This window comes from Trichomycterus rosablanca, chromosome 12 (assembly GCF_030014385.1).
Source record: "Trichomycterus rosablanca isolate fTriRos1 chromosome 12, fTriRos1.hap1, whole genome shotgun sequence".
NCBI classification, from domain to species: Eukaryota; Metazoa; Chordata; class Actinopteri; order Siluriformes; family Trichomycteridae; genus Trichomycterus; species Trichomycterus rosablanca.
Window position 1 is genome coordinate 33,681,659 of NC_085999.1, and position 18,115 is coordinate 33,699,773.

The window sequence follows — 18,115 nt, forward strand, 5'->3', positions numbered from 1 at the left end:
TTCAATCACCTCCAGGTAGGCCCTTATCATAGCTGAGTTTGATAGACTTAGTACAATGTCTTTTGTTACAGACACTTCTTTCATAAAGGTCCTAAAAGTCACAAGGGACCTTAACCAATTACCAGAAAAAAATTTTATAAGTCCCTATAGGAACACACTTGTCTGACGCAATAAAAACTTGTAAGATTTTGATATTGATACATGGTGTCACTCTGCCCTCACATGCTGTGCACTGTTTATTAGTCCATTATAGGTTTTGACCTTCCTCATGTTCCTGGGTTATGTCCATGATTTGGACTGTAATTATTACTGGATATGAGTCTTGTTTTAATGCTGGTTGAAGCTCAAAAGCAAGAGAATTTAATCAGGCCCATAACCTGTTCTGACTGATTCAATAAAACTTCTCAGGACAAGTAAATTACATTTTAACAAAAGAAAACAATAATCCTCACACACATGAAACAAGAAAATGTTTGATGCAAGTCTTGTCTTATAGTACACTTTAGAAAAGTGTAAAGACAAATAATCGGCACAAATAACTAACCATTCTTGCAAACGAAGTTTAATTAGTTGCAAATTTGTTCACTGTCTGTTTTTTCTTCCACGAATGAAAAGTATACAAAACACAGCTAGCTATGTTATTTGGGACATTTCCAAGAAATTCCTAAGTTGGCAAAGCTGTTCCATGTCAGTTGATTAAAATAAATTATTGAATAAAGAAATAAAAGAGAAATTTTGTTCCAATTCATTTGATTTGTTTTTGATAAAAACTATTTGCTCTTCTGTACCTGCACAAGGCTAGCTTCCTGACTCGTGTCTTTACATGAGTTACATTTATAAAAGCAGAAGTTTTGTAGATTATGATTATGATTGTGAATATATTACATTATACATTTAACAATAAGGAGGAGGTAACACTGAATGGTTTTTGACTGGTACTTGATTTTCCTGCACATAGTTTTGAAAACTCGTTTGCAGGGTATTTTTTACTGGTTTCTTTTTCTTAACATGCTAATCCCATTTGGCCTTTATTTTAGATCAAACTGTTAAGGAAGTATACATATAATTCCACCTAGGATCACCCTAACCATCTGAAAAAAAAAAACTCTAGGATGGGTTCTATTGCAATATGGTTTATGTCCCTCTGTCCAGTCCGCCAAATTATCCACCAGTGGACTAACATTTGGGCCGAACTGGTTTCTATCCATTGAGTCCCAAGACTTCTTGCTTGGTTTAAGTTTGGATATTTTATCCCCCATTACAATACCGAATGTTTACTCAGAAAACACAAACAACAAGCATGAGTTTTGGGCAGACTTATAGTGTAAAATCAAATTCTGCAACAACACAGGAACTAAAACTGATTATCATTTGAATTGGACCTTAAAGTTGAAACTGAGTACTACCAGCAACAGGCTGGACTTCAGGATAAAATGGCCAAAACACTCATCCACTGATTGGAAATTCCACTTCTGACAACAGTCTGTAAGGCATAGATAAAGGATTGCAGTGTTCTAAACACAAAGGTCAGTGTCTCGGAATATCAGGAGTCTGCCACATCAGCTTACTAAGCTCAGAGGAAAACTTTTCAAATGAAACACACACACACATTAGATGTACCATCAGAGAAGCAGATCATTTATTGGGATTAGGGCAGGTGTTTTAATAGAGAACAAAAAGCAGTAGAGAATTTTCAAAAACATCCAAGCTGATGTGTTTTAGTAAGCCTAACAATATTTCTAATCCAAGGTTGTGTGTGTGTTTGTGGACTTATAGAAATGAGATGCAAGCCAAGTCTATATAGCACCTTTTATACACTGATTATTTAAGGTGCTTTACAAATTAGAAAACACATTGTAATGATGTAATTATTAACAAATATAATAATTAAAGTTTAAAAAGATGATGATGAGTAAATAAAATTAAGACATTAAAACAATGGTTAAACAGATGAAGAGAATATAAAATAAAAACAGGATTAAACATGATTAGAACAAGATTGAGTTAAACTGAGCTGTAAGCCTGGTCCAATAGGAATGTTTTAACTCTGAGTTTAAAAGTCTTATAACATTGTCTATCACCTGGTTCAATTTAAAAGCAACATAGCTTGTAATGGCAGGACTAACTGAATAGTTTCTAGGTATCTAAGATTTCTTTTTGGCTCATAACTTATGCATGACTAAGGTAATTTAGACATTGCTAAAATCACCACATCCTGGAGTTTTTAATAAGAAAAACTATAGAATAATCTTGTTAAACACTACTCCGTCGGGTTGCTCTCTAAATTTTACTGAAATCATCTCAGCTACCCCAAGCTCCACCAGTTTCTGCTGGATCTAAAGAACAGAAAATACATTTTGTCACTAAAATGCAGGATAATGATGTATAAGTGTAAAAGTAATAGACAAACTGAATCTAGCAGCAGATAATGATTACAAAACAACCTTTGTATCAAAGCTTAAGGTTCCTGCTGATGGAATGATGAGTAACTGTAAATTATAAGGGAAATGATATAAGACCAACCATGCTCAGGATTGCTGCCTTTACTGCAGGACTGTTCACATCTTGATCTGACTGAATCTTCACCTTGATGATCTGCTGCTGTCCAGTGATTACTGCACAAAGAAATATATATATATATATATATATATATATATATATACAGGGGTTGGACAATGAAACTGAAACACCTGTCATTTTAGTGTGGGAGGTTTCATGGCTAAATTGGACCAGTCTGGTGGCCAATCTTCATTAATTGCACATTGCACCAGTAAGAGCAGAGTGTGAAGGTTCAATTAGCAGGGTAAGAGCACAGTTTTGCTCAAAATATTGCAATGCACACAACATTATGGGTGACATACCAGAGTTCAAAAGAGGACAAATTGTTGGTCCACGTCTTGCTGGCGCATCTGTGACCAAGACAGCAAGTCTTTGTGATGTATCAAGAGCCACGGTATCCAGGGTAATGTCAGCATACCACCAAGAAGGACAAACCACATCCAACAGGATTAACTGTGGACGCAAGAGGAAGCTGTCTGAAAGGGATGTTCGGGTGCTAACCCGGATTCTATCCAAAAAACATAAAACCACGGCTGCCCAAATCACGGCAGAATTAAATGTGCACCTCAACTCTCCTGTTTCCACCAGAACTGTCCGTCGGGAGCTCCACAGGGTCAATATACACGGCCGGGCTGCTATAGCCAAACCTTTGGTCACTCGTGCCAATGCCAAACGTCGGTTTCAATGGTGCAAGGAGCGCAAATCTTGGGCTGTGGACAATGTGAAACATGTATTGTTCTCTGATGAGTCCACCTTTACTGTTTTCCCCACATCCGGGAGAGTTACGGTGTGGAGAAGCCCCAAAGAAGCGTACCACCCAGACTGTTGCATGCCCAGAGTGAAGCATGGGGGTGGATCAGTGATGGTTTGGGCTGCCATATCATGGCATTCCCTTGGCCCAATACTTGTGCTAGATGGGTGCGTCACTGCCAAGGACTACCGAACCATTCTGGAGGACCATGTGCATCCAATGGTTCAAACATTGTATCCTGAAGGCGGTGCCGTGTATCAGGATGACAATGCACCAATACACACAGCAAGACTGGTGAAAGATTGGTTTGATGAACATGAAAGTGAAGTTGAACATCTCCCATGGCCTGCACAGTCACCAGATCTAAATATTATTGAGCCACTTTGGGGTGTTTTGGAGAAGCGAGTCAGGAAACGTTTTCCTCCACCAGCATCACGTAGTGACCTGGCCACTATCCTGCAAGAAGAATGGCTTAAAATCCCTCTGACCACTGTGCAGGACTTGTATATGTCATTTCCAAGACGAATTGACGCTGTATTGGCCGCAAAAGGAGGCCCTACACCATACTAATAAATTATTGTGGTCTAAAACCAGGTGTTTCAGTTTCATTGTCCAACCCCTGTATATATATATATATAATCTGTATATATAATCTGTCCAGTAAGGAAGCAGGAGCAATTGCAAATCACAGTTTCACCTACTGTGGGTGCAAACCACAGTAGTTTTGCTAGCATTGTCAGCATTCTTGCAACATCATCCAGCATAACCAGTTGGGTGGTGGGTCACTGATGATCTGTAGTTTGTACAAACTGACTACAGTTAGGTTCCTGGATGAAATACTCAGAGCCTTTGTCAGACGGGTTTCCCCTAGTGCAAAACAATGACAGTTCCTGGATGCTGAAAGCTATGATGCCATTAACTGGCTCACAAGTTCCCCATTTCAATTGAGAAATTGTAAGACATTATGTATCTGTAACTGCCTGTTAGGAGTCGGTCCGTCCCCTTGGTGGACACCAGGGGGGGCCGATCCGCGTCTCACTCAGCTGACTCCGGTGCTTGCACGGACAGAAGCCGTTTGACTCCCTCTGCGCCCACCAGGGGGAGCCAAGCGCGTGAGACTCCTCTCATTGCCACCCGAGGGCGGGTTCGTGGTAGTTCTACTAGGGGGAGCAGAACTACAAAGCCCAAGCCGCCCTCGCGCAATCAGCAGCAACGGGGAACACCTGGCTGAGCAGGTACTTAAGGGAACGCTTAGCCAGGCATCCCCGTCACACCCTCTTTTGTGCTCTCTTGCACGGTTCGTTAGGGATACTGGTAACGCGAGGCCTCATAGAGGGTTCGCGGTAGACCTACGGTCGAGGTAATCAAAGTGACTCAGGGACAGGTCAGGACCGGTGTGACTACTATGCATTTCCCTAATTAAACTTGGGAATTTGCCCTTTAAGTCTCTTCTCTTTTCCTGTGCTCGTTGTGTCGCTTTACGTTCCTCGCTGTGCTTTCTCTGCATGGTCGCTAGACAGACCAAGCTCAGTTCGTCCCGCCCATGAGCTCGGGGTTTTCCGTACTCATCGGTGGTGTTCACGAGCGTATCGCCTCTCACTCGGGTGTGGGCGTAACGCGTTAGAATTCTCTCATTAAATCCACTTTTGGTTAAGACGGGTTTATATTTTAGCCTGCTCCTTTCATAATTACCCCTTTGTTTGATATCGCCTTTAAATAGTCAGAGATAGAAAGAATTAATCTCTTTATTTACAAAAGAAGCGATCCTTTGTTTGCCCTTCATATTGCTCACCAGCGCCGTATTTGTTAGTGGCGCTGTGGCGCATCCGGTTAAGTCACCGCGGGTTAGTATAGGACGGCGTCGGTTCGAATCACACCGAGGCGCGTTTCAAATGCGCATCACGATTCGGCTTTTGGTCGTGTCTGGTGTAGCGAACCGGGCTCTTTAGCCCCCTTTCTTTTATATCTCGTACTTAGTTGGGCTCGCCACTTCAGAGTAGTGAAACTTTTGTTATCTTCTCTTTTTCAGTTGGCTTGGGCTCGCCCAGCCCCTTTCCGTTCCGCGGTTTCATTTTTTGTCTTGAAGGGGTTCTCTGAGTTCTGCTTCGGATCGACTCTGCCCCCTCAGGGCGACATACACCCCGCGATTGAGTCCACCCATCAGTAAATCGTAACAGAAGGGTGTGACCAACAATGGACTCAGCGGGTCACACAACCCTGCAGCAGGCCGTCAAGCTGCAGGAGTCGGCAATCCACCGACATGAGAACTTGATTGGCCAGCTAGCTGAACGATTCAGCACGCTAGCGGTTTCCCAGTCCTCGGTCAGCACTCCTCCGGGGGGGCATAACCCGGAACCCCCGATCGTCCCCCCCGAGCGCTTTTCGGGGGAGATCCACCGATGCAGGGGTTTCGTTCTGCAATGCTCTCTGATATTTGAGTTACAAGCCTCCCGTTTTCCCACCGAGCGGTCAAAGGTAGCTTATATGATCTCGCTGCTGTCGGACCGTGCCCTACTTTGGGCCACAGCTCTGTGGGAACAGAAGGCACCTGAGTGCGAATCGGAGAAAGAATTCTCCAAAGCACTTATGGAGACCTTTCATGTTCCTCAGGGGGGCAAGGAACCAGGGCCTCGCCTATTGGACCTGAGGCAGGGGTCCCGCTCGGCCACGGATTATATAATCGATTTTAAAACTCTAGCCGCCGAGTGTGGGTGGGATCAGGCCGCTCTAAGGGCCATTTTTCTTCGTGGTCTTAGCGAAAGACTTAAGGACGAATTGGCGACCCGCGACCTCCCATCCTCACTTAACCGACTATATGAGGTGGTAAGCTGCCTCGACCTCCGCCTCAAACAGCGTGCCCGTGAACGGGTGGAGGATAATCGGTTTACGAGCCCGAGGGACTACTGGCCCCAAGTTGCCAGGTCATCTGTGTCTCCTCCGGTGGAGGAAGAACCTATGCAAATAGGCACTTCTCGTAATTTCCATCTCGGAGCCTCGGGCCGCCGGGGAAAGCACCCACAATCGGGAAACGTGCCGGCCCGGCCCTAAAGGGGAGCTCGGGTCGAGGCCGGTTCATTTCTCCCGATCTCGGTCTTTCGCTGACAGCCATCCTGGAATGGAGAGGCGGTTCATCAGGTAAATTGGCGGTCTGGGTGGATTCGGGGGCGGCCAATAACTTCATGGACCACCAACTGGTCAGACACCTCGGCATTACTCCTCAACCCCTAACCACACCCCTCCCTATAGTGGCTATAGACGGCAATCCCCTGGGGGAAGGCTCAGTCCGATTTAGAACCCCTTCCATCACAATGCGTCTAGGGGAACATTCTGAGAATTTGTTTTTCTTTGTCACTCGCTCCCCCAAGATGCAAGTGATTCTGGGTTACCCTTGGCTTAGGCTACATAACCCGGTCATCGATTGGAACTTAAGTTCAATCTACTCATGGAGTCCAAAGTGTCAGGAGTCATGTCTTATACGGCCCCGACCACCGGGCGACCTGTTAAACAAACCATCGGCATCCCCTCCTGACCTCTCCTCCGTGCCCGCCGTGTATCATGATCTGGCGGAGGTGTTTAGCAAAGCCAAGGCTCAACAATTGCCTCCTCATCGCGCTTTCGACTGCGCGATCAACCTGCTCCCCGGTACGTCGCCTCCTAGGGGCCATCTTTTTGCACTCGCGGCCCCCGAACGGAAGGCCATGGAGGAGTACATCCAGGAGGCCTTAGCCCTGGGATTCATCCGACCGTCTAGTTCTCCAGCGGGCGCAGGGTTCTTCTTTGTGGGCAAGAAGGATGGAACCCTGCGCCCCTGCATTGACTACAGGGGTTTAAATGCTATCACGGTCAAGGACCGTTATCCTCTGCCCCTGATGCACACCGCCTTTGAGACACTGCAGAAGGCCCAGATTTTCACTAAATTGGACCTTCGCAGTGCCTACAATTTGGTTCGCGTTCGTAAGGGAGATGAGTGGAAAACCGCCTTTATCACCCCGACCGGGCACTACGAGTATAGGGTGATGCCTTTTGGCCTTACTAACGCACCAGCGGTATTCCAAAGATTCATAAATGAGGCACTTCGTGAAGCCCTGGACCGGTATGCTTTTGTCTACCTGGACGATATCCTCATTTATAGTCGCTCCCTCACGGAACATATTACCCATGTTAGAAGGATTCTCCAACTACTCTTGGAACACAACTTATTTGTGAAACTGGAGAAATCCATCTTCCATGCAACCTCCGTCTCATTCCTGGGATTTATTGTATCCCATGGTGAGCTGAGGATGGACCCCGCCAAGAACCAGGCGGTGAAAGACTGGCCAGTCCCGACTTCAGTACGCACCGTTCAGCGTTTTCTGGGATTCGCCAATTTCTTTCGGCGTTTTATCCGGAACTTTAGCTCCGTAGCCGCCCCTCTTATCGAGCTCACCAAACGCTTGATAGGTCGCTTTAAGTGGCCCCGCTTGGCCCAAGAGGCTTTTGACGCCCTTAAGGAGCTCCTGACCTCCCCTCCCATACTCCATCTTCCGGACCCAGGGCTCCCGTTCATTGTGGAGGTGGACGCGTCAGATGTGGGGGTAGGCGCGGTCCTCTCGCAACGCTCGGGGGAGGATCGGAAACTGCACCCTTGCGCCTACTACTCCCACCGCCTCACCTCAGCCGAGCGTAATTATCCCATTGGCGATAAGGAACTTCTGGCTGTCAAATTGGCTTTGGAGGAATGGCGTCACTGGCTGGAGGGCGCACCTCTTCCGTTCTTAGTATGGACGGATCACAAAAACCTGGCCTACATTCAGCAGGCCAAAAGGTTGAACTCCCGGCAGGCCCGTTGGTCTTTGTTTTTCGGGAGATTCAATTTCAACCTCTCGTACCGTCCCGGCTCTAAGAACACCAAGCCAGACGCTCTCTCCCGTCAATGGGATCCTCCCCAACCAGACTCAGAGGCCAAACCCATCATCCCAGCGGCTCTTATTGTAGCCCCTCTTATATGGGACATTGAGCGCAAGGTCCTGGCAGCTCAGCGCAGGGAACCCGATCCCGGTGGGGGCCCTGAAGGGAAGTTGTTTGTGCCGTCCAGCATGCGCCGTCAGGTTTTTTTGTGGGGTCACGCATCAAACCTCACTGGTCACCCAGGGGTTGCTCGCACCCTGGACTTTCTTAAACGTTGCTTCTGGTGGCCAGCCATGCAGAAGGAGGTCCGGGCCCTCATTTCAACCTGCGATGTGTGCTCTAAGAACAAGGAACCCAGGGCACGGCCCCAGGGGCTGCTCATGCCCCTACCCGTCCCCTCAAGGCCCTGGTCCCATATTTCGATGGACTTCGTCACGGGCCTTCCTCCCTCCAAAGGGCTGACCGCGATCCTGGTTATTGTTGACCGTTTCTCAAAGGCTTGTAAGTTTATACCTCTCTCGGGACTTCCCTCGGCCAGGCTGACCGCCCAGAACCTACTCCAACATGTTGTCAGGCCCCATGGGATCCCCATGGATATCGTTTCAGATCGAGGCCCTCAGTTTGTGAGTAGGTTCTGGCGAGCATTCTGCCAGCTAATGGGGGTCTCGGTCAGTCTGACCTCTGGGCACCATCCAGAGTCAAATGGGCAATCCGAGAGGGTCATCCAGGATCTCACTCGCTCCCTCAGATGTCTGACCTCCGGCTGCCCGCGCTCATGGCCCGACAAGCTCCCCTGGGCTGAATACGCCCACAATAACCTCCGGCACTCGGCCATAGGCATGTCGCCTTTTGAGTGCCAGTTTGGGTTCCCTCCCCCACTCTTCCCATCCCAGGAAAGAGAGGTAGGAGTCCCGGCAGCTCAGCAATTCGTTGGCCGGTGCAGGCAAGCTTGGCGCAGGGCCAAGGCCGCACTGGAATCCAGTGCGGCCACCATGAAGAGCACGGCCAACCGGAGACGTCAGGCAGCCCCCCGGTTTCGACCGGGCCAGCGAGTGCTGCTCTCCACCCGGGACTTGCCCCTTAGAGGCGAGTCTGGGAAGCTGGCCCCCCGATACGTGGGTCCATTTAAGGTCATCAGGAGAATAAATCCTGTCGCCTATCGCTTGGATCTCCCCCCAGCGATGAGGATTCATCCCACGTTCCACGTGTCCCGTCTAAAACCCTACTTATGCCGGACCATGCCGCAACCGCACCCACCGCCTCCCAGGGTGATCAACGGAGGTCCGGTCTACTCCGTCCGCCAATTGCTCGACTCGCGACGGGTCCAGGGGTCCACCCAGTACCTGGTAGACTGGGAGGGCTATGGACCCGAACATAGGTCCTGGGTTCCAGCTCGTCATATTTTAGACCCAGCATTGATACGCGAATTCCGAGAGAACAGAGCAGCAGGCATGGGAACGTCGGGAGCCGTTTCTAGACGGGGGGGTACTGTTAGGAGTCGGTCCGTCCCCTTGGTGGACACCAGGGGGGGCCGATCCGCGTCTCACTCAGCTGACTCCGGTGCTTGCACGGACAGAAGCCGTTTGACTCCCTCTGCGCCCACCAGGGGGAGCCAAGCGCGTGAGACTCCTCTCATTGCCACCCGAGGGCGGGTTCGTGGTAGTTCTACTAGGGGGAGCAGAACTACAAAGCCCAAGCCGCCCTCGCGCAATCAGCAGCAACGGGGAACACCTGGCTGAGCAGGTACTTAAGGGAACGCTTAGCCAGGCATCCCCGTCACACCCTCTTTTGTGCTCTCTTGCACGGTTCGTTAGGGATACTGGTAACGCGAGGCCTCATAGAGGGTTCGCGGTAGACCTACGGTCGAGGTAATCAAAGTGACTCAGGGACAGGTCAGGACCGGTGTGACTACTATGCATTTCCCTAATTAAACTTGGGAATTTGCCCTTTAAGTCTCTTCTCTTTTCCTGTGCTCGTTGTGTCGCTTTACGTTCCTCGCTGTGCTTTCTCTGCATGGTCGCTAGACAGACCAAGCTCAGTTCGTCCCGCCCATGAGCTCGGGGTTTTCCGTACTCATCGGTGGTGTTCACGAGCGTATCGCCTCTCACTCGGGTGTGGGCGTAACGCGTTAGAATTCTCTCATTAAATCCACTTTTGGTTAAGACGGGTTTATATTTTAGCCTGCTCCTTTCATAATTACCCCTTTGTTTGATATCGCCTTTAAATAGTCAGAGATAGAAAGAATTAATCTCTTTATTTACAAAAGAAGCGATCCTTTGTTTGCCCTTCATATTGCTCACCAGCGCCGTATTTGTTAGTGGCGCTGTGGCGCATCCGGTTAAGTCACCGCGGGTTAGTATAGGACGGCGTCGGTTCGAATCACACCGAGGCGCGTTTCAAATGCGCATCACGATTCGGCTTTTGGTCGTGTCTGGTGTAGCGAACCGGGCTCTTTAGCCCCCTTTCTTTTATATCTCGTACTTAGTTGGGCTCGCCACTTCAGAGTAGTGAAACTTTTGTTATCTTCTCTTTTTCAGTTGGCTTGGGCTCGCCCAGCCCCTTTCCGTTCCGCGGTTTCATTTTTTGTCTTGAAGGGGTTCTCTGAGTTCTGCTTCGGATCGACTCTGCCCCCTCAGGGCGACATACACCCCGCGATTGAGTCCACCCATCAGTAAATCGTAACACTGCCAAGTTGTGCTACAGACTATCCAGGATGCTCTGATCCAGGACTGGGAGGGGATCCCCCAAAAACACCATCCATTATCTCATAAGGAGCATGCCCAACTTCAGGAGTGTATATATACCGTATATATATATATATATATATATATATATATATATATATTTATATATATATATATATATATAAATGTATATATAAATGTATATGTATATATTATTATTTATTATTAAATATATTATTTAAGTTACAGTTGAATTGTTCACCACTCACCACGGTAACAGAAAAAAGGCATTATGGTGGTGCACGGTACATCAAAGACTTGATTGTTATTTATATAACCACAATGGTCTGTGCCTCCAGCATTATCAGGTTGTCCAACCGCCCACATAAAGTTGGATTTGTTGCTGTTGTCTAACCATTTCCAGGAGTCTTTGTTCAGGCCAAGCCAAATACTTCCACCAAACTTTCCCACTACTGTACTTGCTTCAGTTGAGTCTTTCACGCTTGCCAGGTCTGTGTGATACTGTCTGCAGTAACTCTGTGCTAGAGGCCATGTCAACTTAGTACTGTAGGGAACAAACTTGTTTGTGCCAGTGTTCCTATCTGTAAGAAAGAAAAGAACACTGTTAATGATTTGAAACATCAATGTTTGTGGTGACACCTGAGTATATTGTGTTGCTTGTGTTTAATCCAGATCGTTAAAGTGTATTATATCTAAACCATAAGATCTGACTTAGCCCTAATTGTTTACCTGTTATGTCTGAATAACCTTATCTGTTTTTTAACCTGTTTCTTGAATGTTAAACCCCCTGTGAAGTTGAATTTTGAAGACTTTGCCAAGACACATGGATCAACAAAACATGTGCCAGCATGTGTGTTGCCTGGCCTTTAAGCTACCCTGGATTGCTAAGGTATAGCATTATGTCCTCTGTTTAAGTCAAGTCAAGTCAACTTTATTTACAATAGACATTGTCTCAAAGCAACTTTAGAAAATCCAAGACCAACAGATACAAAAACCCCTGTTGAGCAAGCCGAGGGCGACTGTGGCAAGGAAAAACTCCCTGAAAATTACAGGAAGAAATCTTGAGAGGAACCAGACTCAGCAGGGCCCATCCTTCTTGGGTGGTCTGGTGGATACTTTAAATAAGTAGGATTTACACAAATCATACAAACACAGAATTAAATGAACTAAAAGTTATAACTGGCAATAAATAAATAAATAAATAATAATAGAGTTATTATTCAGTCTAGTCTTTAATAAAGTAGTTAGTTCTTGTCATTCTTGGTGCAATTACTCCAGACCCGTCACATCTGGCAGGAGCAGCAATATTGGCACTGCAGTCTCGACTTTAATCCTTAACCTCGGCAGGTAAACAGGTTTCCATCAGCACATCAGAACAGGTTTAACATCACTAGCCTTTACATATAGTAGCACATTTAATGAAAATGGCACCATCATTGATTCAGTTTTCTCTGGCTGTTTCCTTAATGGTTTTAAGAAAAAGATTGTAATTGTTACATTAGTCTTTTTTTGTCTTTAAAATATACATATGTGACTGTTTTCCTTTATACATATTTCTGCTCTGTAAACTGGTGATAGAAAAGAACTGTCAGCTGTACAGAATTTAACATATAAACAGTTTATTGTTTCTTGACAGCTCAAAATTTTCAGTAAGATTACTAAAAACTCTGTTTTTATAGAAAAATTAACAAAATAAGTGAACAATCTAATCACTGACCATCGTAACACATGAAGGGCCATAGGTTAGTACATGGTGCATCCCACCATGACCCTTGGCTTGTTACAAATCCCAAATAAATAAAACATCAACATTTATCAAATAACCAGAAACAAGTTAGTAAGAACAAATAATAATAATAATAATTAGTAAATCAAATAATAATAATAATAATAATAATATTAATAATATAGTATTATTGCAATATGATTGTACTAATAATTTGACTTGATGCTTCTGGTTCCTCTCTGCAGGTGTAAATATGGAAATGATAAATATGCAGATCCCAGTATAGCTGAGTCTGATAGACTTAGATAGATAACACACTTGCCTGACTTAATAAAGGTGGTGGACTAATTTAAAATGTTTTAAAGATACTTTAGCAAGAATACATCAAATTTACTGTTAAATTACTCTTGATGACCCTAGTTTCACATGAAATCTTCCAAAATCATTTCCAAATAATTTTTTCCAAGCTTAAAGTCACAGCTCATAACTTAGTGTTCTTTGTGGTTATGGCTCAAGTTGATGCCAGGGACAATTGAATGGTAGGTTGTAAAATTTCATTTCATCGTTTTATTTTTATTGACCTTATCTTGTCTAAACATGCTTCTGGTTATTGTGGACAAATAACTTAAGTTTCTCCATGTGCTCTTCAGCAGACAGACTGTACAGACTTTTGTACTTATGGATGGTTGCAAGATTTTTTGTGGCCACTTTAAACTGACGTGTGGTCCATTCTGCTGTGATCATGACTGCTACCTTATTTTTGTAGGATAAATACTTCAAGGTAACCACGGCAGCTTAGTGCTTTAAAACATCTGAAATTGGGCTTTATTGTCAAGTTCAAGCACCTTTTAGCACAAAAACAGATCCTCAATAATGGTCTTATGTCCTTTCTTAATGGTGGTCTTGGACACTGAACACAGATCCTGTGGCATAACAGTTACTCATTCTTTTTGCTTTGATCTTGTATTGAACAAGGATTTTGACTCCTTAATGAGAGAGAAGAATATATAGCTAGCTATGTAATCTGGGACACTTGTTACAATCGGATTAAACTTTTTAGAAATCGACAAAATAAAACAACATTCTAATTCAGCATCACAAAGAAATATGAGTGAGTGACATGACTGAGAGAGTATGAAGTTGTAAGTTGTAAGATTTTGATATTGATACTACATGGTGTCACTCTGTGTATAGACAAAAAATCTGCACAAATAACTAACCATCCTTGCAAACGTGGCTCAAGGGTGCTTCAAGTTCAATAAGTTGCAAATTCGTTCTTTCACGAAAGAAAGGTATACAAAACACAGCTAGCTATGTTATTTTGGACACTTGTTAAATTCTGATTAAACTCTGACACAGTTTGCCGTTTACCATTTGAAAACGTCGCCAATGATTCTCACTCTTTTACTGAACCCTGAATTATTGTATTCTCTTTTAAATTAGAACCATGTCATTGTGTGAAAAATCTGGCATGACAACTAGTAAGATATGAAATATAAATTATTAATAGCATTCCCACATTTCCTAATCCTGGAATCACTTGTTGCTTTGTAGCTCTTTAATAAGATTTAATTTGCCATTTGATTGAAACAATACATTTCTTAAGCCCACATCCTTGTTTCATCCTTTTCAATATGTATCTATCATCCAAAACTGCATGTGAACAAACCATCCATACTGTTAGTCAGCATTGTGGATTGTGTTAAAGCTTTCCACTCAGTCACAGCCCACAGAAAGCAGTTTTGCCACGTACCATGTGAAAGGGGGTAAACACTTCAGTAAATGGCAATATGCACCTAACCTTGTGTTAAACAAAGCTTATGTGAGAGCATAAAGTGCTCCTGCACTTTATAAGCTCCTTCATATCAATATATTTTAACAGCTTTCTGTTGTTTTGTGAGCAGTGTTTTTGCAGATCATCTGGCATAGCCAGCTAAATGCTATAGAAAATGTTTTTTATTAATAGGTACATACTATCATTGTAATTTTGAAAACTTATAGATAGCATCACTGACATGGGATTAAACTGCTGACATAAATAAGCAGACACTTCACATTATCAAGTAACACATAAACAACCACAGAATTGCACCTCTTGTTTTAAACCATGTTGCTGCCATTGCAATAGTGATTCCTATTATTATCATATTATTATCATTATTATATTTTTTATTTAATATGTTTTAAGCAATAACCTCTCTTTCTTATAGTGTTTAGGAAGTTTTTCTGCCACCTTGCCCTTTTAGGGCTTTTGAACCTGGTTCTACAAAGTTGCTTTCAGAAAATGTCCATAGTAAAAAGCTATGAAATAATAACTATAACATTTTGACTAAGCCACAAACTAAGCACCATTTCCCATAAAGGGGTCTAAGAAAATTTTGTTAATGCAGAAACAAAAAAATGAAAAAAACAAAAAAAACAAAGCCTAAACCTCATGTCACTGTGTCCTTGAGCTTTATTTGCAAGGCTGATGAATAATTAGCATCACTTCACTGCATGGACACATTGACCAGGTGCTGGCTGATGAATAATTAGCTTCACTTCATTGCATGGTCACCTTGAGCAGGTGTTTTCCTACAGTGTGCGTAGTTAATTAAAAAAAAAAAAAAAAAATATTCTAATTCATCATCACAAAGATATATGAGTGTGTGACATGATTGATAAGTATACAGATGTAAGTGCCTAATAATTTTGATAATGATACTACAGATGTCACTCTGCTCTCACATGCTCTGCACTGTTTATTATTCCAGTCGGTTTTTGCTCCTGGTTTTGATCCTTCCTCGTGTTCATGGTTTGGACTGTAATTATTACTGGATATGCCCTACTTTACTCAGCTAGATCAGGATTTAAAGGCCTAGAAATGGTTTTCCATCTAACAAATGCACAATGCCTTGTTTTAACCCTGGTTGAAGCTCAGCAGCGAGAGAACTGAATTAGACCCATAACCTTCTGACTGATTCAAGGAAACTTCTTCAAAAAAGCAAATTAACTATTTAACAAAGAAAAACAATAAACCTTACAAACAATTTGTTTGATGCAAATCTTGTTTTAAAGTGAATTTTAGAAAAGCACAAATGCAAAGTGTGAAGGCAAATAATCAGAGCTAATTACTAACCTTCCCTGCAAATAAGGCTCAAGGGTGCTTCAAGGTCAGTTACTTGCAAATTTGTTCTCTGTCTGACTTTTGTTTTTATTTAAAACAAAGGTATACAAAATACTGTATTGTTTTGTTCTCGTTTTTGCTTCAATTCTATTTTTTCCTACTTGACCTTGGGTCTACTCAAAGTAATAGGGGAAATCTGATTGTTTACTTCCATGCCTTGTACACTGAGTTATAAAACTTTTATAAACGTTTTAATAAAAATAAAAAAGTTGTAATAAAAATATGTAAAAATTGTACATGAACCTTGGTGAAGTGTAATTCTGAGCTAGTTTCCTCCTTGCTTACGTTCTATGAATCTCCTTTTTTGTATTTTATTATGTTTTATTATATTTTTCTTTTTATGCTGTGAAATCATAAATGCTGAAATTAGACTAGAAACAACTGCAATTATTTAAAGTGGTTTGGGGTCTTTTGTGTGATCCTGAATAACTTTTACTGAGTTGTTGTACATTTTTTTTTCTGTTTCAATATATTTCTGGTACAAAGTGGTTTGGTGGAAACTCAGACATGGGGTTTTATTTATTTGTATTTCAATCACCTTTTTTCACTTTCATATTTTTTAGATAGTGGCATAGTGCTTCTGCAGATCTCTAAAGTCTCTGACTAATTCTGATAAAGAGGTACATGATGAGTGAAGTTTAAGGTTAACTTAAACAAAAATAAAATCTGTTTAAAAATCTACAGATACCGCCATATACAGCCAGCTTTGTCTGTTTTGTTGCAGGAACATAACAGTTACAGTTTCTAAAATCTGCGTCTTAGAGCTTGACTGAGGTTTATTGATCATCACATGTACAAATAACTTGGAGTAAGGTCTGGAGTAAGATCTACAGGTAAAATGTTGAGCGTTCAGTAAGGTCAACCAACACCCGGGTGTCTGGTGGTTAAATGGAGAACTTGAGATGTCAGCAAGCCACAGTGTCCTGAACCCACATATGGAATATCGGTGAAAATCTAGGGGTGCTTTAGCAAGGCAGATTCATAAGGATGCATGAATAGAGTCATGTACATGGTTATTCTGAAATACAAATAGCTTGCTTTTGTTCCTTAACTTCAAAGATTGGTTTTCCCTGCAGGACAATACTCCATTATACACAGCCAATGACAGTCAAGGTGTGGATGAAGGACCACCAGACTTTGACCCTGTCATGACCAGCCCAACCTGAACCACATTGAAAACCTTTGGAAAGTGATAAGAGGAATCTGGATGGGCATAAGCCATAAAAAATGCCAAACTGCTTGATTTTTTTCTTTTATTGTGCCAGGATCACTGTAAAGTCAACAAACAGCAATGTGAATGACTGGTGGAAAATATGCCAAAACACAAATCAGGGTTGTTACGCCAAATATTAGTTTCTGAATTATACGTTAAAATTTTGGTATTGTGAAAATGAAGATGAAATTTCATTACTTTATGCCAGCTCTGAAAATACTGCAGCTTTTTAATTTTTATCTTCTGTAAATAAATGATCATAATGAGAATATGTTTATTGGAAATATGGAAGAAATGTTTCAGTAGTTTGAAAAATAAAATACAAAGTTCATTTTACTCAAACACAAACCTATAAACAGTAAAACCAGACGAGCTGAGAATTTTGCAGCGATCTGTTGAGATCAGAGTCTCTCCTCATGTTCTCAGGGCGCCTCCTGCTGGTAGTAATGAAATACTACAACTAATATGCAATTTCAACTGGAGGTTCATGTAAATCAGTGCTACTGAATGTGGGCCCTAGTGTAACTCCTGTTCTTATTATTTAACATTTTACCTGCATCCAATACGCGTAATCATACCTAAATACACCTTCCTTCTTATTATTGAATATATATTGTTATGTATTTTTTCTTTTGGCTTGCTTGTTAACAGTTACAGTAAGTTTACAGCAAATAAAGATGAGTTTACTTTTGTTTTAATAATTTGTTTAAGCATTAGGTTAGTTTTTTTATGTATATGTGCATATGTTATGTTCATTCTAGACATTAAAAGAGTAGTTATATTTTATTTCGTAGAACAGAGAATCTGTATTCTGCTACTACAAGGATAAAAGATAAGTCGATCTCTGTTTTATTCATTAAAGTATTAAATGATCTATTTATTCATTTGCTAATGAATACTAATAATTAATTATTATTTTAGCTAAAGTTTTTGGCCAAATACACTGTTAATAAATTAAATAAATAAGTACTGTACATGTAACTTTCATTTATTTAGTTATGTATTAATTTGTGTCTTATTGTTTCAGTGTCTTAGTGATTTTGTCTCAGTGTGAGTATTTTTTATCTCTGTCTCAATGTCTCACTGCTTTGGTGTTTCATGTGTTTAT